The sequence below is a fragment of the Larus michahellis genome, chromosome 4 (genome assembly GCF_964199755.1).
Source record: "Larus michahellis chromosome 4, bLarMic1.1, whole genome shotgun sequence".
In the NCBI taxonomy this organism is placed as follows: Eukaryota; Metazoa; Chordata; class Aves; order Charadriiformes; family Laridae; genus Larus; species Larus michahellis.
In genome coordinates this window covers 19,434,298-19,457,005 of record NC_133899.1, presented here as the reverse complement: position 1 = coordinate 19,457,005, position 22,708 = coordinate 19,434,298, and the positions used below count along the sequence as shown (strand labels likewise).

General features: G+C 40.8%; 1 long non-coding RNA gene across 1 annotated transcript in view; it reads left to right on the top strand.

Annotated features, from left to right (window-relative positions):
• The first annotated feature begins 2,541 nt into the window (after positions 1 to 2,541).
• LOC141741934 (uncharacterized) overlaps positions 2,542 to 22,708 on the top strand; it is a 46,343-nt gene continuing 26,176 nt past the window's right edge. The window contains exons 1-2 of the long non-coding RNA XR_012586528.1: positions 2,542 to 2,682; positions 3,695 to 3,806. This is a non-coding gene — a long non-coding RNA (uncharacterized LOC141741934). The remainder of the gene's footprint in view (positions 2,683 to 3,694; positions 3,807 to 22,708) is intronic.

The following is a 22,708-nucleotide window of genomic DNA, read 5'->3' as shown; positions in this document are numbered from 1 at the left end:
TCCTAAAACAGACCCTATCATTTGATAATGTAGTAACCAGCAGTCCTTTGCTTGACTATTTTCCAAGCATTTATTTCATCATCTATTCCCATGTTAGACCACGTGCAACACTAAGGAAGTAAAAGGTGGCAACTTCTGGCTAAATACTCAAGTTCTAGTTTGTCTTAAAAAAACACTACAACAACAAACAAGCCTCAATTGCTTTTCCAACAGTGAGCAAACTGTATAAACAGTCTTGTTTATCCCTTGTGCATGTGATTAAAAGAAAATGTTAACTGCTGTAACTTAATTCCTTCAGCCGAATCAGACCAGATGAAAAACACAGGGAGGAATCTACTTCAGAAGTAGAAGACTCAAGCTTTTCAATGGGCTGCACAGCCTTCAAGAAAGAGAGGAACTGCAGAATATATCTGCTATAAAATGGTATTACCTTCTCTTGCAATGTCTTATTCTCTATTTATGCTGCGGTGAGCTAAGAGGACTTGAATTTTTATTCTAACCCCTGATATGCAATTGATCTCATCAACTGAATGTAAATTCTAAGGGACACCAGCGTAACAACTACACTTACTGTAGGAGACTTTCCAATATTGATATTGACAGTATCAATATCAAATTTAAAAAAATGGTAAACCATGCACTCTTGAATGGGGATGCATGACTATAGACCATGCCCAGAGTACTCACCTTGTTTCTGCTCCTTACTGCACAGACAAAGCATTTCATACTATGACAGGTGAAAGCAAAACTGTTTCATAGTTTGAGCACAGAGCAACAAGTTGTCAGAATGGAAGCCACTGTCAGAAGGTAAGCTCAGCAAATGAGGCTTTATTCTCTTTGAGTTTGGGCATGGCTTGCTTGAGCAAGTGGTACTTCAGTATATATACCCTTGTGACACTGTAAAAAGGATTATCCATGTGTTACCAAAGACAGACTTCTGCTTTGTTTATAAACATATGCTCTCCTTACCCAAATGACCACTGAGATGCTCACACCTGCACAGAAATGTTTTGCTGACGCAGCAAAATTTAATACGCATGTGCAAAAAGGCTATTCCATCATCCTAATGAATATGTAAGCCTAGGTGGAGTTATGTATTATGTAGGTGGAATTATGAGAATCTTTTGTGTGTAAATAATGGGTGAATATCCCCGGTAAGGTGTGTTGGATTTGTGGGTTTTCCCCCTAGCACCCAACATCGAATAAAGCAATATCTCCTCTCTAAACGACTTCTGGTTTCGAGAGCTTTTATTTCAGGTAACACCTGTGTGGATATTAAATGGTGGTCTTACAGCACTGAACTAGGGCTGTGTTCTTTAATCAGTTCTAATAGCTTGTATGTAGCTGCAGATTGTATGTGGCTGCAGACTTTCTCAAAAAGCTTGTCTACAGAAAAACCATACCAGGAGGCACCTGTGTAGGAATAACTAAAACCATAATTTCTCTTGCAGTGTTCTTTCTTTGAGGACATTTGTGATATTTTAGCACAAAATATACTTTAAGACTAGACACAAAGCAAAAACCAAGTGCAAAGGTCACCTTAGTTCTAATTGTTTATATGAAAAGACATAATAGGTAATTTCATAATTTGCTGCATTTACTAACTGCTTATAAGTCACAATTAGTAAAAACGTTTTTCTGAAAAATGGTATCAATAGTGTTTTCCACCATAAAACTAGTCCGGAAGCCTGGTTAGGAAGGGGAAAACAGTAATTCTAGTTTTGCTGGTATTTGAGGAGAAGGAATTTACCAAGTTAGACAATTGTGCTACTGTTACTGATGAATTTGCAACAGGAAGTGGCTATTTCTCATCTTCCCTCCACCCTAAATGCTACAGCTGATACCCAGGCAGGGCCCTGGGCATTAAAGGAGAAGGTGGAGGGGACCCCCACTGCCTTTTCGTTATCTCTTGCACTGGTAAATGGCATGTTACCCGAGAAGCTAATTCTGGATATTTAAATAAATGGTAGACATTGACCTCTAATTACTTAGAGTAACTGTCTAGATGGGAACATTTATGAAACAACATTGACTACTAGGTCCCAGACCTCATTCCCCTTGCCCTCTTTTCTCCTTTATTCACTACCTCTTCCTTTTTACAGTTGGTGGGAGAGGAAGACCCAGACTATATAAACTATAGACTGCCTATATAAAGATCTGTAAGAATATCCAGAATTTAAGAACTTAATTTTTAATCGGGAGATGTTTGGGGCCCTCCAAGGATTCTTCTATAGCAGTTACAGAGGATGGAGGGGGAAAAGCGCACCATGTGGTTTGAAATACAACTAATGATAGCTGTTACCTGAACGGGCTACAGTGCATATAAGCAGATTTTTGAGGCACAAAAGCAGATAAACGAGGCACAGGGTCTGAGCACTCTCCCTTTCCAGGCGCTGAGCGGGCCGGTCCCCGGCGGATGAGGCGCTGCCCGAGGGGCTGAGGGGAGGCGGGGGCGGGCACGTGGCGCCTCACGCTTCCCGCCTCCCGCGCCGGCCGGCGTTATAGCCGCCGAAAGGGCAGAGAGGCGCCTCAGGCGGCCGCCGCCCGTCTCCTCAGGGGCGGCTGGGCCCGGTGCGGCGGGGGAAGCCTGCGAGAGCAGCGGCTGCCCTCAGGGAAAGGCGCGAAGGCGGCGGGAGCTGGACGGTGCCCCGGGATAGCGGCGGGTCCTGTCGGTTGATGCAGGTAGAGCCTGAAACCTCCTTGTCTGGTGGTGCTTGTCCGGCACCACAGTTCAGTTTGTGGTAGTACTGCTCGTCCGCTTCATTGAAAGCGTTTTCTTTAAACACTGAGCAGAAACTGGCGGGTCTACTGGGCAGTAGAAAAGCTTGAGGAACACCTTGATTGTTGGGCCGAACGTTTGATCTGCCTTCATTTTCTGATCCGCTCTGGGGCAGGCACTGGGAGGGGTCAGTTTCAAACAATGGCAAGCACAAAGATTTGGTGCCATAATGGAAGATTTTAAAATTCTGTTATTAACAAAGAGCAGACTTGTGCATGCGGTGGCACTTTTGATAGCTGGAGCTCTGAAGAAAAACATAAGAAGCAAGTAACATCTCCAAATCTAGGGTGTATAAATGTAGAGATGGCTTATCACCGAATGCCAGAATCTAAAAGGTATCTCTAGGCAAGGATCTACTAATATACTTGGTCATAAATTAGTCCTGACTCGATCACCCGTAAACTTTAGCTGGAAAATTCTTTGACTGTATAAAACTTTTTTTATACTTTTATCAGTACTTCAATTATTTTCTCTTGCAGTGAGACAAAGAAGAGCCTTTAAGTTTGAGAGAAACTGACAAGATTCTTTTTTTTTTTCCTTATCCCACCTCTACCCATAGAAAAAGCCCTTTTTTTCTTTCTAATTAGCAAATCGTATATAGTTTAGGTTACCTTTAATAGATAAGAAATTGGGATTAGGGCTTGGGCAAGCAAATTCCGAAAACTTTGAACAGTGGGATATTGGTTGTGTAGTACTCCTGGTGGGTTGGTATGTTTTTTTTCCCCATGAAATCATGTCATGAGAACATGAATTAACCTGCATAATTATGGTCAAAAGTTATGTTTTCAGGATTATATGTATTTTTTTTATTCTTTTGATTCCATAGGAGGTTTTGTATTTTAAACTTGTCTTTTTATGTAGGCTGTTGTCCCCTAAAAATGAGACTTCAAAACTGCTTTTTATTATTTCTTTTAGTTTTACTCCTGAGACCTTGGTGAATTTACCCTGAGATAAATTTTCAGGCCCTTCAAGGTGCAGCCTGTGACCTGACAGAATCAGAACTTCCTACAATAAGCATGTCATCAAGGTAAGCCTAAAACATATAGTTGAATAAAACACCTACAGCTGATACTGCAGAAACAAAATCGTAAAGGCGGCATGGATTTAATGTGTTTTCTTGTTGTTGTGGTTAGTTTTGTTTTTGTGTGTTTTTTTTTTTAATATTTGCTGCTTACAATTTTGAGCTCTGCTGGGGTAGCCTGGCTTGTTTTACTAACACTACACTAAGTTATCAGGTGTGTTACTTATTACAAAATGGTGGCTTTTTAAAAACAATTCTCTCTGAGCTTTTCTGGCATATAAGTGATTCTGCTGAAATCCTAGCTAGTTGTCTATAAAGTCTCTGGCTTATAAGTCTTTTTGACTTTTTTTTGAAGCACTTAATTTATTGCCCTAAGAAAATTACCTAGGGAGTTAGTGCTGTTGGCAGTCTCTGCTCTTGCTTTCTTGACTGTTTGAATAGCTCTTAAATCTGGATCTAAAAGCCTTTAAGTATGACATTGACATTCTGCCAATATTACAGTTTATAAAAAAGCCCCATGTAATGGCTTTGCTTAACTACAAAATCTTCTAAGAGGGGACAAAAGTAAAGATGGAACAAAGCAATGTACATTTTTCTTGCTTTTAGTAAATGTGAATATCATCAAGAAAAGAGAATGTCAGAGTGTGCCAAACACAACAGATAACTGTTTTCCAATGTAAGCATCTGTCCTTAAATAAGAGTAGCAAGCGTACCACCTTTCTGATAATGAGCAGTTACGCTTGCCCAGATTGTTCAGAGAATATCAACAGACCACTGCTTCCTGCTATTTTTCAGATGTACCTTTAGTTGTGTGATGTTGTAATGTTAAAGCCTTAAAGCAAGAAAGTGCTGATTTCACTGCCTTAAGAACTGGTCTTACGCTTAGTAATTACTTGGTAGTTTGGAATCTCTCTCTATTGCTAATCTGGTAATGTGGTTTGAGGCTGGCCTACTGCAGTTAGCTCTATAGTCAGAAAGAACTTTGTCCTTGATCTTTTCAAGAATGGCAGTGTGTTGGCTCAGAATAGCATTGATTCTTCCCTCACCTCACAAGGGATTAGTTTGTTAGAAAGTACTGTCCCTTAATAGGGCTTCAGCTTCCTCACTTTGGCATTTCTTTACTTAGTCTTCTGGTTATTCCTCCAAAACCAGTTTTTCTTCCACTAACAGTATTTACTTGGCTGCTGATATTGTTCTAAGTGAAAATGTACCTCTGAAGCTTTAATGCTTATTTGGTGTTATGTTTTGAAAGTGACATGAGCTAGAAATGTATTACCAGCCAGGTACACTTCAACTGCCACATTGTCCCAAAAAAATGTATGAAGAATAGGTGTAGCTGGAATGCACCCTAGCTAGCCACCGAAAAGCAGAATACCATCTCCCACTTGAAATCAAGGAGGAACTCTAGAAAGGAAAGCAGCAGCAGTTCCAGCCAAATTAAAATCAGGAAAAGCAGCAGAAAACTAATTAAAAAACCAAAACCATTTCTGATGCATCAAAAATGTTTAAAGAAGAACTTTCATAGAATCATAGAATGGTTTGGGTTGGAAGGGACCTTAAAGATCATCTAGTTCCAACCCCCCTGCCGTGGCCTTAAAAACTTCCAGGGATGGGGCTTCCACCACCTCTCTGGGCAACCTGTTCCAGTGTCTCACCACCCTCATGGTGAAGAACTTCTACCTAATGTCCAATCTGAATCGACCCATCTCTACTTTTAATCCATTCCCTCCAGTCTTACCATTACCCGACATCCTAAAGAGTCCCTCACCAGCTTTCTTGTAGGCCCACCTTACAACTTTACCCCAAATTACTCAAAATTTAATTGACAATGCAGTTTTCTGCCAAAAGTTTTGTCAGGGAATTATTTATCATCCCTCAAAGATGCATACAGAGTACCTGCCAAGTAGGCAAATGGGAAAGTAAAGCAGACTAAAATGATAATGCTGTTGTACGTGGGGAGTGTTTGGGATCCCTTAAGAGCTTCTATTCATTAATTATATAGTAGACAGAAGTAAAATAGGAATTAGTGTGGCTTCTTTTCCAAAGAACGTAAAGAGAGAGAAAGATTTTAAATAAATGATTTCAGAACACCCAGCATTAGAATTTTTACTGTGGACATGGATTCAGATTTCTGTTTTTGTAGATTTGGAATATAGAGAGGAGAATCTGTAAAAGGAGTGGCCTATTGCTGGCTGTAGCTGATGAGTTAGTTTTCGCGTCTTTAATTCTGCTGTCTTTTAAAATTTATTTTTAAAGTTTTAAACTTTTGTCTGGATGAAGAACAAAACTGTAGAAACCACAGCATTTTTTTGGCTAGAGGAATTATTATTTTCTGGCCAGGCCTCATTTAACAAAACTTAAGTTTTAAAATGTTCCTTTTCCCTTTTTACTATATTGCATTCTAGTGTTCTAATTCTCTAGATTTCACCCAGGCTTGGAAAAACATAGCTATGAAATACTGTAAGAGAAGTTGCTTTTTTCTTTTCCCTCTTCTTGTCCACCACCCCTGTCCTACCTTGTGAGATATTAGAAAGCTCATGAAAATGGCTGCTCTCCTGAGATTTCTAGTTCAGATAAACAGCCAAAAGTTCAAGCTTATGTATTGTCAGATCCAGACCTTTTGAAGCTCACCTTCACAAATTGAAAACTGAACTGATTTGCCATCAAAAAATTCACCTCTTTTTACTTTATTTTTATTTTAATAGCATTGGGGAATATTTGAAATAATGAAATCTTATTCCTTGCTATATTATGTACTATTTACCAGTTTCATTGTGGATTGGGCACTAGAGCCATGCCTTTTCTGCCTCAGAGTAAAAAGCATATATTTAATACTAACAATGTGACTCTTTACTCTCTCCCTGAACTAAAAAATGTGCTTATGAAGATATCTTGAGGATCCTTTAAAATTTGTTAATGTCTTATAGGTGTTTTACTGTAAGATGCTGCATATTTCTTCGACTTCTTACAGTACAGACACTTTCAAATAAATTTGAAACAAGGTGTCTTCTCTGTGGGTGGAAAATGGCTATTTATTTCAGGTCATTGGTTTGGGAGAAAGGAAACTAGCAACTTTGTTGCGGTGGCATGGTGACATTTCATTAGATCTTGGTGTTCCATTGCTTGAAATCAAACCAGTCTCTGACATACTTGCTTGTTACCCATAATTTAATTTTTTCCTTTCAGGAAAAAAAATGAAATTGGAGACCATATATCAGATGCTGCAACCTAACATGATCCTAGATCCTCTAGGGAGGAAGTAGTATCACAGTGATTAGGAAATCAGTCATTACGAAATGTGGTCTTAGGAGTTGGTGGTTCTTTAAACATCTCCCAAACTCTAAATTATTTTCTAAGGTTTTGTTTTAAATATTTGTTTCAAGTTCCTATGTGGACATGTAGAAATGACAGTTACTTAGAAATGATGTTATTAAAAACAACAAATTGGGCAATTATTTACTCTCAACAGGAGTATATTTTGCTACTAAAAAAATTCAAATATTTTCTTCAAATTGCTGGTGGACTTTGCTGCAGACTAAAGTGTAGCTGCTTTGGAAAATTCCAGGAAAAGGTGTAAGATGATGAGTGAAAAATGTCAAGGGTAAGATTTGTTTAATGTGATTTCATTCATACGTTTATATCCAAAAATGTCTCTTTAGACCATCTGGGAGTTGTACTGTTGAGTCATGTTAGCCTTTTCCTTTTTCACATTTACTCCATTTTGTTTGTACTTCCCAAATCTATTTTATTTTTTTCATTTTCTTTTACCCTGCTGGTTTGTTCTTTCTTGGCTTTATTTTTAATTAGTTAAACATAAGTGGCCTTTGACATAGCAAAGATTATGAAAACAGTGTCACATTGGTTACTGCTTTGAAAGAGTAAGGCAAATATTTTTGTGTGTTTGTTCTCCTTTGTTACCTCTCTCCTGGGGTTGTCTTGTCAGTGAGCAAAGTAAAAGAGCCACTTGAAGGGGAGAAAGGGAATTTATTTAGAACCTTACTTAGTTTTCTGTATATTATGGCTAGAGGCCCTAATAAATCTTACTTCCATTGTGCTATGCGAAGCTACAAATGCATAATGAGAGCCTCTGAAGTTTACAGCATGAAGCATTTTGCCAGACCAGACCTGGCAGGGAGATGAAATTTAATTTTATGCCTGCAGATCAACAACCAAAGATTTGGAGACAGCATCGAATCATGTTTAAGCTCTCTTGAAAATCTTCCCTCCTACAATGGAAGCTTCTGTATGGAAGCTAGCCCACTGGAAATCTTGCCTTTTATAGTCATTTCAAGGTCACAGGGGGAGATGGTGCCACAAGGTCTGAAAGTGTTTTCTAGCTCTGGTGCCAGCCCAGCACTGTTAAGCTTGAGAATATACCCTTTCACTTACTTCAAACCTTGTCATATCCAGTACCAAAGGTGATCAGACTGTGCATGGTTGGTCTCCATTTGAGGTTTGTGTTGTATTTAATTTGAATCTGCAGCATTTCATTATAACCAGAGGTGGCAGCAACTTAGATACCTGACTCTGTTGCAAATGGGTAATACAACTTCCTGAATAACAAAGGCATGCACACTGTTTCCTTGCCTGACTTAACCCAAAAGTTGTTACTGAGATTCTGCTAGTTAAATAACACTTAAATTTTGTCAAAAGGAACATGCAAAATAGTCATGGAATCCTGCAGCTGTCTGTACGTTTCTCTGTAATGGGAACTAGTTAGCTTCAAAGAAGTTCAAGGGTATTTTCTTAGAGATTTATCAAAAGATAGAAGATCAATACTTGTGTTGCCTTCCTAGAGAAAACTGTTTGGGGACGAACCGTTGCTGTTTGTCATGGGTGGGAAGTATTAAGTGCCTTGGGACTTGCATAAAGGAGTCTTTATAGGTTGCCCAGAGATGGGTTAGATGCCCCATCAACATTCAAGGTCAGGTTGGACGTGGCTTTGAGCAACACGGTCCCTGCTCATTGCAGGGGAGTTGAACTAAATGACCTCTAAACGTCCCTTCCAACCCAAACCATTCTATAACCTTTTGAATTCTGTCTGCTGAAACAGAACAGGTATGTTTCAGGTGACCACAGAAAGACTAGTTTTTTTATCCCAATTTTTATCTGAGAGGTATTACAATTTTATTCCAATTTGAGAGGTATTACAATTTCCAATCTGAGAGGTATTACAATTTTATTCCAATTTTTATCTGAGAGGTATTACATTTGACGCATGGCCTTCCACAGTTTGAATACAATGCGGCATGATTTACAAAAGACTGGAAATGAGCATGTGTCCCAGGAAAAAAAACCAAAACACCCAAACCAAAAAAACCCAAACAGGATTTACATACTGTATATGTGAAAGTTTACATGAAATGTACAGCTGATTGCTAAACTCAGAGGTTTTCATTCATGGTCATCTATACATACTAATCTGCTTTGTACTCAGTCACAGTAGTCATACATGTTAATGTGGACTCTGCTCTCTGGGCCTCAAAAATCAAGGATGGGATTGGAGTTCTGCTTTTGGGAAGGCCTTGAAGTGTCAATGATCCAATAAATCAGTTTCCTGCAGCTAGTCAGCAGCATGGATTTGAGAAGCAGCAACAGTCTGTTGCCCTGCTACTGTAGGTAAAAGCTAGGTGGTGGTATACAGAAGTGGAGCAATCCACTTTCAGGTCCATGGAGATATTTATGTTCTTAGAAAACATCCTTCATGAAAGAAGGCTGATAACAGAAGCACTGATTCAACTGTAACGAAGCCACTACAAAGTTTCCACCGTTGCAGCACCAGAGTTCTTAAGAAATGCCAACTGCCAACCTTTAAGCTGTTTAAATAATTTTAGAATATAGAGGCCCACGCTTTGAAGATTATAGAGATCAGACCTTAAAAGCAAAGGAAATACAGTCAGTAGGAATTGATATTATCTGGTTTTTTTTTTTAGCAGTGACCAACTACAATCACTGACACACTTTTTAATGTAATCTAAGATACTTGACAATGCGGGCTATGAAGACTGTAAACAAGGATTCAGAGATAATGAGCTTCTTTACCAGCCCTGTTCTCCAGAGCCCTTATCTAATTCACATACCTGGATTTCAGTATTTCAGCAGAATGGGTTTTTTTGCTTCTGCTTTGCAACTAGTAGCAGGAGAAAAGCACCGGTTTATCTTACTGAACTGGCAGAAGAGGCCCCCATTTAGCCTCTGTATGAAAACGTGATCCGTTCTTGTCCTAAACCTGGATCAGTCATGAGAGAAAAAGTGGGTGAAGCTCAGGGGAAGGAAGGCCAGAAAGGCTGTTCCTGAGAACCATTTCTAATCCAACTCTGAATGGGGAAGTATGGGGTTTGAGCAGTGGAAAAGCATCATTTAAAGTAGGACAGTGAAACTACTGTGATTTGGTATCTTTACTTTCTTTGCATGACAGTTGACATAGGTGGATATAGGGAAGGAAGTTGGAATCCCTTTTTGAATAACTCAATGTCATGCAGAAACTATAATATTTCTTCTGTACTGAGGGAAGTAAGTTTGTGTGTTTATCTAGTTTTTGATGACCGAGTATGTAGCTCCTTGGAATTAAAGCAAGCAAATGTAGCATGTACATTTTTAACCATCCACTCTAATGTTTTTATCCGTTGTTATCAGGAAATCCTTCTACATTTGCATCTGAAACATAATCTGGCCCTTGTTTATTTTAAACAGTGCTAATTTCTCCATTCTTCTTCTGCTTAGTTTTGTTATAATCTGAGTTTAAAGGCAATTGAAATGTCAACTTTATAGGCTGAAACAAATACAAATTACTGTCTAGAGATTTGAATTAAGCATTACAGAAATGAAGGTAAAGATTGAGGCGGTGGGGGAGTTGTCAGAACAATGAAAGTAATGAAAGTGGTGTAGTGAATTTGTAAGTGGCACTGGCAAGAGGGAATGCAGTTTGCATTCTATAGCATTTACCTATAACTTAAGCACACACCACAGCATGTATCTGAGGATGATCTTAAAACTGCTCATCTAGTTATGTTAGTCACTCCTGGAAATAAAATTCCCTGTAACTGTTTGTAACAGTGCAGAAACAGGGGAAACTTAAGAAATGAACCTGATGCTGAAGAGTAATGTGAAACAGGAAAAATCTTCCAGTGCCTCTGTTGAGCAGTGTTTACCCAATATGCATTGGGCTTCACATTCTTACTCCTGGAAGACTTATTTTTGTTTGTGAAGGAAGCACTTCTTTCAAGGAGTGCTTGTAAACATATAGCTCCAATGTGTCCGATTGCTAAAGATGTGCCTTGTTCTATTCTTTTGTAAGCGGGAGTTGAGCAAGGGCTGTTAGATAGGAGCAGGGTAGGGAAAGAGAGGAAAGAGCTTTAATGCAGTCAGCTGTCACTGAGTTTGTGAGACTCCAGATTTGTGGTAAAGGCATTTCTGAACTCTCAGAAAAATAGGTGTTACCTTCACCTATGAAGTATTTTTGATAATTTTTTGGTTGTTCTTGTTTTTAAGATAGCCAAAATTAGTGATTTTTACTTAATGTTATGGGTAGTTTGAGCAGTCTTCTCCTTGGAGGCCTATGGATTACCTTCTATTCCATGGAATGTATGCACAGAAAGCTGCTTGTGCAGAACAATTCTCAGCATTGGAGCCTGTACAACCATAAGAATTAATTTGTATAGTTTTTCCAAGTGCTGTGTGTTGGTATTTCCCAAATCACTTACTTTAGACTGGTGCAGTTTTCAGGCATGGTCAGTATTGTCCTGTTTCTTCCATTGAAATAAACTAAAGGAAAACAGAGGTTGAGTTTGGACTGAATCCTTTTGGAAATACCACTGTACCACAGAGCTGATGGTGGTGAGACCACCACCAGCTTGGCATTAGTCATGCACAGGTGTAATTCTGCGCTTCAGAAATGATGAGCTCTGGACAGAAGAAGACAAGTGATGACGCTGTAATAAAAGGTACCAGAAGGGCTTTGCCTTAATTTGGCCTACCTACCATAAAAGGGGAAATGAAATCATCTAAGTTTGGGCCATACGTGCTTGAATTAAATTGTATGTAATGTTGTCTTGAATGAACTCATGAAAATTAAAAAGAAATTCGACAAATACAAAGCTTTTAAAAAATGGACAGTGCCTTTTAAATGATAGAGGGCTTCTGCTATAGTGTTGGAAATATAAAATAGTTGACATTTAAACTGTCAATAGTTTCAGCATTTACCACAGAGTTCTGACATTTTACTAGTGACCATTGGAGATTTTATTTTTTTTAAATGCCTCACTTAAATTCTTTTAGCAAATTATTGGCGGTCTGGTCACCTTTGAAAGGTGGCATCCTCTTTTGGGACTACAGCTATTGGGGAAACAGAGCTCCTAATTTTGATGGTTACAGTCAGTGAAATAAGGTCAGCCATATAAAGATGGGCACTTATTTCCTACTGCTTGCATTTGCATTTTGCTCTGGGCAGGAAGAAAGACTCAGGAAGAGATAATTTTTTTCTTTTTCTTTTTTCTTTCTGAAAATGTAATGTGTATTAAAACCTTTCTTAATGGTCAAAAGTAGTAGGCTGGGCCTTGGGAGATCTCATTCCTCCTTGAATTTGGCTGGCTGGCTTTTGCACATCCCTTCTGTCTCTCTGCCTTAGTTTTCAAGGTTTAAGAAGTTAAGTGATAACGATGTTATTTAAAAAAAGCATACTGAAGTTAGTGTGAGGAGGAAATTAATTTTTATGACGTTTGTAGAGACTATCGATGTTTCTCAAACCATTTTAGAAGATGACAGCTGTGGTTTCCTTATTAAGAACTTAATCTATACTCGGTTATGCAGTGTTTTATGACCCCTAATGAAGGGCTTCTATTGAAAGTTTTTCTTATTATAATATTAATGTAAATAACACTGAACTAATACTTCTGTCAGGGAGATATTGGGAAAACCAACATAGCTAAACAAAGAATTAATTCAGTGCCATTCTTAATTCCAGTGCGTATCTTTGTTTCACATATACTTCTAATACAGCTTCTGTAGTATCTTTGTATCTTGTGGGCACCTGAGTGCCCATTTAGTAAAATGTCTGGTCTGAGCATCCATTCCACAAAGCTTCATATCTACACCATGTGCATAGTAAAAGGAATCCCCATCCCCAGTTTCCTATGCGGAAGTGAAGCAAAGTTCAAGTGAATGGCTTCCGGCTGAAGAAGACTGTGCATCACAGCTTGCCAAAGTATACTTGGTCTGCATGAAACTTTGCCGTGTTGCAGCTTTTTCTGTAGAATGAGGAATTCCTGTGAATGCATAGTATGTTTTGGTTGTTGCTATTCTTGGCTTTCTTCATAAAAGAAACAGCATAACCTATTACTGCTATTTATAAAAGCACTTTGACCCTATACCATAGTGTTGAACTGTAGATTGCCTGCCAGTTTTTTAATCCCAAAATTGCAGCTGAACAAAAGCTGATAACTCTGACTCTTTTTAAAAAATACCTATTTGGTATTTTTTACCCATTGTGGTGAGCATTTGGGCCTGTGGGTCACATCTGCCTCGAAAGGGAACTCACGCAGAGGTGGTGCCAGCAGAGGATGGGGCTTGGCAGAGCCAGGCCACGTGCCAAGGGAGCCGGGCTCTCTGTTAGTGCTCAGAGGTCCGTCTGGGTCGTAAAGGGGAGAGATTCTCCTGCCGCAAGCCATGTTGGCTGCCCTAGGCCTTGGCTGTCTGAGAAAAGGTGCCGGTAGTGGAGGCTGTTGTTGGTGGCAGCTCTGGAGAAGCTCTGCTGCTGGTTCCGTGGCTGCCAAAGCCTGACCCGGCGGAGCTGTTTGTGCGCACTGACCGGGGCAAACGTTGCTGGGAAGCCCTCCTGGGAGGGCACCAGGAAAGCCCCATAGGCTGCTGCTTTCTGTGGGTTTCTTTTTCTCCTTTTCTTTCTTTCCAACCATTCTGAACACCTGTCTCTTGTTTACTGGGTCTGTTCTTGTCTTCTTTTGAAGGTCTTGGGCAAGTGTTCTCAGACTCTGATGTGCTGTAAGTTTGTTCCAGTCCCAGATGCTTTCATGTTACCGTGCAGCATTTCAGTATGTGTTGTGCTGTAAAATAATGGCTCCTTACTCTTGCATTTTTGCTGTATTTAGTTTTGCTGTATTTTTAATTAGATAACAATATATCGTTTTCTGCTGAGAGTTGTGCCACCCTTTATTTCTCCTCTGTACTTGGGGCAGAGGGGAGGGAAGGGGAGCCTGGCATCATGTGTAGGCCCCAATGGAGCCTTGAGCAAAGGGCGGGCTGAGGTCCAAGAACAATCCTGGGTGCTGCTCAATGGCACCTTAATTAATCCTACAGCCACATACTCGGTGTGGGTATTGCCCACAGCATTGCTGTTAGGGGGTAATGTACCTTGATGAGGGCAAAAATGGCAAGGGGCAAAATACTAATGAAAACCATTTTATAATTTATTCAGAGGTTAAACAGTAAATGGTCTCTGGATCCTCCACTCTCCACCGGTGCCAAGACTTCACAGGCTTTTAGGTCTCCCGACACAGAATCTCCCGAGACGTCTTCTTTTGACAGATGACAAAGCTACAGCCTCCCAAGCGCCCAAAGAAAAGGGCTGTTGGGGGACCTTCTCCTCCTTCAGTGACACTTGTCCCCAAGAGGGAAAGTGCCAGGCCTGCATGGCAAACTTATTGCCGAGAGAAACTGGTTTTGAAATCTTTGATAGCCTTTGCCATCTTGGGTACAATTTTTGCAACAGAGAAAGAAAGGAAAAAAAACCAAACCACAAATCAATGAAAACCCCTCACATTAAAGCAGCAGCCACAGACTAGGGGAGCGGAGAGTAATTCCAAGCTGCAACTGTGAACAGCCTTTAGCCTCTCCTTAGAGAGAGGAGAGAGGCTGCCAACATGACCCCTCCTGCAGAGCTGGGATTTCTCTTGCAAGTAGAAGCAGCAGATTTGTGCCTTTGTAAAGGAGGAGCTCTAGGAGACCAAGGGATGTTCTGCGGTTTGTACCTACTCTTCACAGGTGGTTTCCTGGGCTCAGGAAACCAGGAGGAGAACATAGTCCTGCCCAAAGATGGGACAGAGTGGGCACTGCTGGTGCTGGGCCCATCATGGGGCTTTCCCTCACTCCCATGAGCTAGAAGTACACAGGACAGGTTTTATTATGAAACAGGTATGGGACAGACAGTTCAGGCTAAGACATCCGGAACTATTCACTTGGTCTTCTCTAGCAGAAGAGGTCCCCCAGTTCCAGGCTTTTCTTGTCTCCTTTCTTTGTCCTGAGAGGCCTTTGGTGGAGAGGCCAGCAACACAGTTTTGCCAGCTTGCCCTGTAGGAGGCCAAAGGGAAACATTGCTTAGATGCAGCTTATGATAAAGGATGCTCCTCAGTGCTTGTCTCATTTCACCAAGCTCCAACCACCTTTCCCCAGTCCATCCATTCCAAAGCTCAGATTCTGGGGAAAATTAACCCTATCCCCCCCCGGAACCAGAACAAGCAGCCACAGCCTAGGAGAGCAGAGGGCAATTCCAAGCTGCATCCCTGGCAAAGCAGAAGCAAGGCAGGCGTAAGTGTGTGCTCTTTGGTCATGGCCTGTCGTATTTTCAGGTCACACACCGAGGAGAGCCCACTTGGCTTTCTGCATGGCAAGAACACAGATCTCTGGTGAAATTCTCCCTGCTTCCTTCACCACTAACAGGCCCATTTCTCAAAAGAAAAAGCTGTAATTGAATCTCTGCTTTATACTGTTTCTGCTTTGATACTACTATCCCTCACCTTTCCAAATTGGAAGCCAACGCAGCTGTGCTGCACTGCAGATGTGAGTGCCCTACAGCTATTAGGGGAACAAGATATAGATGGAGATGAATAAGTTCTGTGGAACACACTTTTGCACACGCTGATTAATTGTGCTTTGTCAGTGGCCTTGAAATGCTGCTGGAGACACTGTGGTGCCTGCAGGTTTTCCTAGCAGCTTTAGTCTCTTTGTGTCATGGGAAGATTAATGCTGTGAGACGCATGACATAAGGGTATAAGCTGACCTCATATGCCCGATGATGACTTTTGGAATTGGTAGATAAGGTTGCTCTCCAGCTTTCTTGTTTTTAATGAGCTATTATCTTTCTGCAGGATTCTGCAAATAGAGCAATGACTTCTCAGTAATGCATAGGGGCTAAAACGATGTCCTTTTATGGTAATCTCTTAGATGTGATCCAGTTTTCAGTAAGGAGTTAATGTTGGAAGAGTATTGTTACTGCTACAGTGGATCACACAGGCAAGTTTACTTTTTTGTCTTTGGTTATAAAATCTAGGAGGAGAGCAAACAAACTTGAAGGAAAGTTCCTGATGACATTAACTCCTACATGACCTACTAATGACAGGGCAAAGGGAGCGTCAGCCTATTCCTCCAGGCGGAAAGAAGTGAAAACAGCAGCTGTAATGTATTCTTCCTACTCATATTTTCAGAAAGCCTGATCCAGGCCAAAACCCTTGAGCTTTGGATGTTCACCTGTGACTAGAAGGCAAGGAAGAAGCAGCTTTTTCTTTGGAAGGCCCTCTTAGTATACCAATGAAATCATTCTGCAGGTGACATGCCATCAGTAGTTTATTCTGCTTAGTTTTCTGTTTCCTTCTGTTTTCTTTTGAGGCCGTGTTTTCAGAGATGTTTAAGTGGCTCCTCTAAGAATAAGGTCTCTGAAAATTAAGGGTATATTTTCTGGGAGCCTTATCTATTGATCTTCAATACAAATCCATAGCTCTCCCGTTGATTTTTTTTTTTTTTTTTTTTTTTAGAGAATGAGTGGGAAGGAAAGGGTTCAGAGAATTAGTCACAAACCTTACCATGTTTTAAACTGTCCTAGAATGGCTTTCTCCAGCAGAACTATTTACAGTCTGTGGTTTAGCAGATGACAGCATAAATTACTTTTTTTCTTCTTTTTTTCTTTTTTTCCAGAAGGTGAAACTGCCAGTTACAGCTCTAGTCGCTACATAATGCGCAGCAGGTTCTGCTTATAAAGACTCATAAAACTGAGGAAAGTTTCAGTGTGAGGGGACTGAATGTTGAAAAATAGCTGTCATTTCAGAGCATGCTTCTGTCTTCTTTAAACCTGTATCTTTTTGCATTATTCATTTTATTTTTTTTACTTCAATTTGAACAAAATCAGCCTGAAGTAGCATGGTTTTTGCTTAGTTTTAGGTGCATTTTATATCCACCGTTTTCCTTTAGTGGCAAAAGTGCTTATATCCATATTAAAAACAGGATGTAAGAACAAATAAGGCTTTCGTCATTCAAAAAAAAATATTACAAAAGATTTGAAGGATATGGATTCTTGTCCATTTTTAAATGTCATGTGTCTTTGCAAATCTTATGACATCACTTGATTAGGTTGTGTCTGGTTTTATGGATATAGTGTTAAAAGTTCTGTTTAGAACTAAATCATCTATTTGTGTGACTGGTGCTGTGGCTGCTTTTCCTGATAGCAGCAAAGTATGAGAAATTGATATATAAAATACATACTTAGTTGTGAAGACATCAAATGTTGGGGGGTGGGGTGGTGGGAATTCATATAGCAATGTCTCTGAAATCTGAAAAGCTTTCTTGCTTGCTGATGTCCTGTCACAGCTATCTTCTGCAAAGTATGCTGACAGTTGTCTTGTATTTGTCTTAACACTATTTGCCCTGGTAGTGAACAGATGTATAGAAAAGAAAAGGGAGCAGACAATGATTTAGCAATCCAGCTTTTGATCCTTCTTTGCTTTCCAGACTCAGCTGTTGTGGGTCTTTCTAACACTGGTGGGGGAAAAAGTAAGATGAGGTGGATCGCAGCTGTTAGTTTTAAGTTCCCACTCTCCCGTCATCATTCGTCTGTTGTTTCCTCACCAGTATAAAAGATCAGTGTCCTACCATCATGATGTAAATAGGTCTTATTAGCTGAGAGAACAGGCAGCAGAGTTCTGACCTGCCTAGTAGTAAATATAACTTTGTTTTGAAGTTGCATGTTCTTTCTGTAATCATTTTATCTAGAGTCCTGCAGGAATCTCTGCTATTTCTACATTCGTTGAAATGTACCCATTGCTCTAATACTTGTTAAATAGACTGAAATGGAACCTTTCCTACTTGACTGAGCTCTTGGCTTGGATGTCAGTGCATGCCTTACTAAAATAAGAGGACCGTAACTGGTCTGAATCAAATAAAATTAAATTTTTGAGGTAATGGTAAAATGGCTTCCTGATGTTTATGCTTCTCACTTGCATTATTAGAGGGGTCGGGTGTTCCTTTGGATAGAATGATCTTGGTCTAGTCTTATTTTCCTGAAGATGCTGTATTTCCAGCCTAATAAGGATGTCGAAAATGCTGGGCAGAGGAAGGTTTCTGAATAATCCACCAGGAGAAAGGCACTGATAAAATACAAGAGTAATCTTATGTGTAAACTGATACGTGGATGATCAGCAGAGTTGGCAGAAAGAAGGCATAGTGAAGAATTGGAATTTAGGAGTTAAAGCTTGTAACAGACTCTGTGTGTGTGTGTGTGTGTATATATATAATTATCTGCTGAATTGCAAGGGGCATTTAAAATCAGTTTAGTATAAAATTCATTCGAGGTCTGAAAAAAATTTTTTTTAGCAGCTCTGACAGTGAAGCTTGTGGGGTTGTATTCTGAGGCCTCTCATTTAGGCAGGCAGAGTTGTTATTGGAGTTTAAGTTAAGAGGTAGCTTGTTATTGACCCAGTCCTCCTGTTCAGCTCCACACTGGCAGATAAGCTTTATCAGGAATTGAGAGCCTCAGTATAACTGAGAGGCAAATTCATCGCTGAGGTAACTCTATTGAAACCAGTGGGTTACAACAGCCCACAGGAATATTCAGCACCAAATTAATTTCAATGTAACTAAAAAGTTTTATTAAAAAGGTAGATTAATGTGACTTAGTTCTTAAATCTCATGGTCTATTATCTTCTTGTCTTCTCAGCCCTGTTTACTTCAACAGGAGCTGCCATTCTGGTCAATAGTAAGTAGTGTGTCTCTATGGCAACTTTGAATAAAAGAATAATTTATTTGTACACACACACATTTTGTACCTCATTTGTAACTTAAGGGATATGTCTGAATCACTGTAAACATAAAGATTTATAGCTCTATCTTTTAAATAAATCAAACTGCTTCAGGCCCACCAAGGGAAAATAATAAGCCATCGAGACTTGCACACAGAAGAGGAAACTATGATGTGCTGTAGGAATGTTAGATCTGGATGGTGTGATACTTTACTGAACACCTCTAAGTTCAGAGACTTCAAGCTGTGTACATTCTGTTCCTTTTTGAGCTTTGGAATTTGAGGAGCAATTCTCAAGCTGAACCAATCACAGATGGAATTTGTAAATATCGGTCCCACTGGCTTTCTAAAAGTACTATTTATTAGTCATAATTACTATTTCTCATTGCATTTTAAGTGCGTACAGTTATAAGCTTGTTCCATATGAAAATACATGGTATAAAACTGAATTACTTCCAAATATTTCCCGGTGTGCAAAATGTGTGTTTCATATCTATCTATCTATTTGCATTTTACTCAATTACAGTTATGTTAAATACTTTTTGATGTGTTACATTGCTTCTGAGTGATCTAATCTTTATATAAAGTTCATTAGGTGTGAAACTGCTTTTGATTTGTGTAATTCTGGAGCTAGCTGCTATTTTCCATGGCTGAGCTGAAGGTAGAAGCAGACTCCGTAAGTTTAGGGGGCTTGCATAGGGGAAAAAATTAGCTTAACAAATTTATTCTAAGTTAAGATATTTGCAAAAGTATGGAAAATATTAGTGTTTATTGCCTTTGATTTTATGGGAGAGAAAAGCAGCATTACCCAAGTAGAAGGCTGCAACTGAAATGAATCAAGAATAGCAGCTGTGTATAGTGTATTAACCAGGAAAGCTGTGAAATTATATTAAATTCACTAAATAATTTAATCAACTAATATAATTTAATTATATTAAATTCACTAAATTTCCTTTGGATGGTTCCTAGAACTTCTATGAATAAGCTTGTTTCTGTGAGGGAATTAAATACCACAGTATTCACTTTATAGGGGAAGAATATCCCGAGAAGAATACCTCGCCGAGACAAACAGCTCCGGTGCTGGTACGTCGGCGGCGGAGCCGGGCGCTCGCGGCAAAACTGGGCTTTTCCCGAGTTTTTCTGAGGCGGGGAAAAGCCTGAGTAGCGGCAGGGACCGGCACACAGCCCCCACCCCGGCGGTGGCCAGACCCACCCCCTTAAAGGCGGCCCCAGGGAGCGCAGCGACCAGGACGGGCAAACAGGGCGTGGCGCGGCAGTTTGCGAGGAAGCTCAGGAGGGGCGCTCAGCCATGGTGTGTGGCCGAAAAATGCAGCTTCCTGCCTCTTCTGCACTTGCCAGAGCAGACGTAGCCATACAGACTGAGCTCCCGTGGAAGCGCGCAGCCACCGAGGTCACTGGCTACATGGACTGCCTTAACCCCTCATGGCTAGTGGATGGCAGAAGAGGTGACAGCTGTGTGAGGTGCGACCAGGTGGATGATCTACTTAGCCTGGTAGCAGAGCTAAAAGAGGATGTAGAAAGGCTGTGGGGCATCAGGGAGTGTGAGAAAGAAATTGACTGGTGGAATCAGACTCTGACCTCCCTGAGTAAAAAAAAAAACAGAAGAGCCACAAAAAACCCCCTGAGCTGAAGGAGATCTGGTACCCTCCCCCTGCCAGACTGAAGGCAGTAGACAAAAGGAGGCTAGTGAATAGAGGCTAGTCTGTACCGGAGGCAAGTGAACTCCCTCCTTGCCCGCATCCCGTAACCAAGTGCCTCTGCGTGGCAGGCCTGCATGGATTAATAAAGAGCTCCTGGACAAACTCAAAAGCAAAAAGGAGGCCTACAGAGGGTGGAAGCAAGCCTTGACAGGCTTGAGAGGTGGGCCTGTGTGAACCTCATGAAGTTCAGCCAGGCCAAGTGCAAGGTCCTGCACCTGGGTCATGGGAATTGCAGGCAAAAATACAGGTTGGGTGGAGAATGGCTTGAGAGCAGCCCTGAGGAGAACAACTTGGGGGGGCTGGTAGGTGAGAAGCTGAACATGAGCTGGCAATGTGCACTTGCAGCCCAGAAAGCCAACTGCATCCTGGGCCACATCAAAAGAAGTGAGGCCAGCAGGTCGAGGGAGGTGATTCTGCCCCCCCACTCTGCTCTGGTGAGACCCCACCTGGAGTACTGCGTTCAGCTCTGGACTCCTTAGCACAGGAAGGACATGGACCTGTTGTAACGGGTCCAGTGGAGGGCCACGAAGACGATCAGAGGGCTGGAGCACCTATGCTACGAGGAAAGGCTGAGAGAGTTGGGGGTGTTCAGCCTGGAGAACAGAAGGCTCCAAGGAGACCTTATAGCAGCCTTCCAGTACCTAAAGGGGGCCTACAGGAAGGATGGGGAGGGACTCTGGATCAGGAAGTGTAATGATAGGACACGGGCTAACGGCTTCAAGCTGAAAGAGGGTAGATTTAGATTGGATATCGGGAAGAAATTCTTTGCTGTGAGGGCAGTGAGCCGCTGGCCCAGGTTGCCTAGAGCTGCTGTGGCTGCCCCATCCCTGGAGGTGGTCAAGGCCAGGCTGGACGGGGCTTGGAGCAACCTGGTCTAGTGGGAGGTGTCCCTGCCCAGGGCAGAGGGGTTGGAACTAGCTGATCTTTAAGGTCCCTTCCAACCTGAACCATTCTATGAATAAGGCATGGCAGGGTTACTTAAACCGATGCCCTGAGTCTGAATGTACCTTCAGGTAACATTATGGACCTTAGCGATGTGCATTTAAAATCGCATAATACTTAATTCCACATTAAAAAAAATAAATAAAATTGTACTGTTAGGTACTTCAGAGTCTTATCTAACACCAAATTTTGGTATGGGTGGGATATACTAGAAGTGCTTCCTGAGGCTAAAAGTACTGATCTGTTATTGCTAAAGATCTGTCTTCTGCCTCTAGATATTGCTGTCTAAATAGTTTTTGTAATAAAAAGCCCCAGTAGGTCATGTCAGGCTTGTTTATTATCATTACTCCTAAAATTTCTTTGGTGTTATTTTTATGAAAGCCAGGCAGTGTCACAAAAAAAGCTGTGGAGCCCTATGGTGCTAAGAAACCCTGAAAATGAGTCAGCCTTAAATAATTTGTGACAGAAAACAGTTGCTCCGTTTTCCAAATATGTGAAAACTATTAGCAGTTGCTATGCAAGTAAATTTGACATTAATTGCACGGTATTTGTCTGTGAGCCAGAAAATATCTAGAGTGAGCTTTGTTTATTGTCATGTTACACACAAAAAGCATGTGCATAACAGCTTACCCCTAGGAGAAATACCACCTTCTCTAGCAGTGATTTTTCATTTGGGAACCCTACTCTGTGGTGGAACTGCAACTTTTAAAAATTTTGCTGCCTAGGAAATGACATGTCCTGGCTTTGTTGCAGTTGGGGAGACATGGGGAAAAGGATGTATGAGTTGAAGTAAAATTGCATATCGTCTTATTTTTGCCGTGTGGATGTCTTAGGCATCTCTGGTACTGTCTTAGGAGACAGAAATCACGATGTTTGTGTATCTTGCACATCAACATAAAGCAATATATATGTGTTGTGAGACCGGTTCTAATAGCAGTCCTGAAGTTACTGCTTTTCCTCCTGGTCTAGCTATGTCAGTTATACCCCACAAGAGCTTGTAATGGTGACTGATTTCAAAGGCAGGATTACTGCCAATGCTCCTTTTTGGGGCAGTAAAACCATTCTGCAGCTCAACATAGTCCTTGGTAGTTAGGTTGTCTTCGTGTCTGCATACAAGTTTTATTTATTCAGAAGGGGGTGGTCATTTTGTTTTACAGGTTATAGTTTTTTTCTTGTGCTGCAGATTTGCTTGCCAGGTCAGAGGCTTGAAATTCTTTGCCCATGTATAG